This window comes from Temnothorax curvispinosus, unplaced genomic scaffold (assembly GCF_003070985.1).
Source record: "Temnothorax curvispinosus isolate PA1 unplaced genomic scaffold, ASM307098v1 QBEX01009557.1, whole genome shotgun sequence".
Lineage (NCBI taxonomy): Eukaryota > Metazoa > Arthropoda > Insecta > Hymenoptera > Formicidae > Temnothorax > Temnothorax curvispinosus.
The window spans coordinates 1-1087 of record NW_020219337.1 but is presented as its reverse complement, the minus strand read 5'-3'; the positions used below and the strand labels follow the sequence as shown (position 1 = coordinate 1087).

The 1087-nt window shown below is 21.5% G+C and overlaps 1 long non-coding RNA gene across 1 annotated transcript; it reads right to left on the bottom strand.

The window, feature by feature from the left end:
* Positions 1-245: 245 nt before the first annotated feature.
* LOC112459157 lies at positions 246-1018 on the bottom strand. The gene is made up of 2 exons (XR_003041276.1): positions 892-1018; positions 246-419 (listed from the first exon to the last, which is right to left on the bottom strand). It is a non-coding gene; the product is annotated as an uncharacterized LOC112459157 (long non-coding RNA).
* Positions 1019-1087: the final 69 nt, after the last annotated feature.

Below are 1087 nucleotides of genomic sequence, written 5' to 3'. Positions count from 1 at the left end.
TTTGTTTAATTGCTTCTTCGTCGTAACTTATGCATGTAAAACATGATTTAAGCAAAATAAGTGCTTCTAAATAAAAAATCAATACTGTATATTAATTATATTGTCTATAATTTTATTTTTATGAGTCAACTTTTTAAGTATATAAGTGAGTATAAAAGTGCATAAGTATAAGTATATAAGTGAGTATATCAATATATAATAATATAATAAAATAAATAGCATATATAACATAGACAACTTAGATATATGGTAACGTTAACAAGGTTAACTCATTTTAACATTGGTAATATGGTAACACTAAACTTAATCACTATCCGATAATGATTCACTGGAATTTGAATCATCGCTACTTTGTGAAGAACTTGATGAATTGGGCGATGTTGGGCGTCAATGACGTTTTCTTTGTTTTTCTTCTTCTTCTGCAAAACATTTTTAACATTATTATTATTAAGGTGTTTTTAATTTTTTAATAGTAACTTTTAGAATATATTGTTTTCTAATTTTTTGTATTTATTTGTTGAAAGACTTTGTTTTAAAAAATTTAGACTGTTAAGATCTAGCATGTTAATTAAAAATGTATATTATTTTTTATAATTATCTATGCTAACAAATGTTTAAAAATATTAAAATTTTTTATTTAATTCAATATCTTATATTTTACATGTACACATTATACACAACTATATTACAAACTATTTTTTTAAGTATCTTTTTACTGTTAAAGAGTTCTTTAACTGTGTATAAAGCAATGAGAAAAATATTATATATTAAAAAAAAAAGTACTATACTTTAAAGATTAATTCCATTAAATTACTTGTTTTTATAAAATTTTATGAATATATTAATCTATAAACACATATTTTCCATTAAAAAATACAAAAAAAATATTACCTTTAAACATATAAAAATTATTTGTCTATTGTTGTTTAAAAAGTATTGACAAACACAGCAGGTATGACGAGAATTCTTGAGTATGTGAGCGATAGAAAGAGAGTTCCTTTTAAGAAAATTTTGTCTTTATTGTATGTAATTCTTTCTAAAAATATGCCAACGTAAAACAAATTGATATGAACTAAAGAGTTTTTAC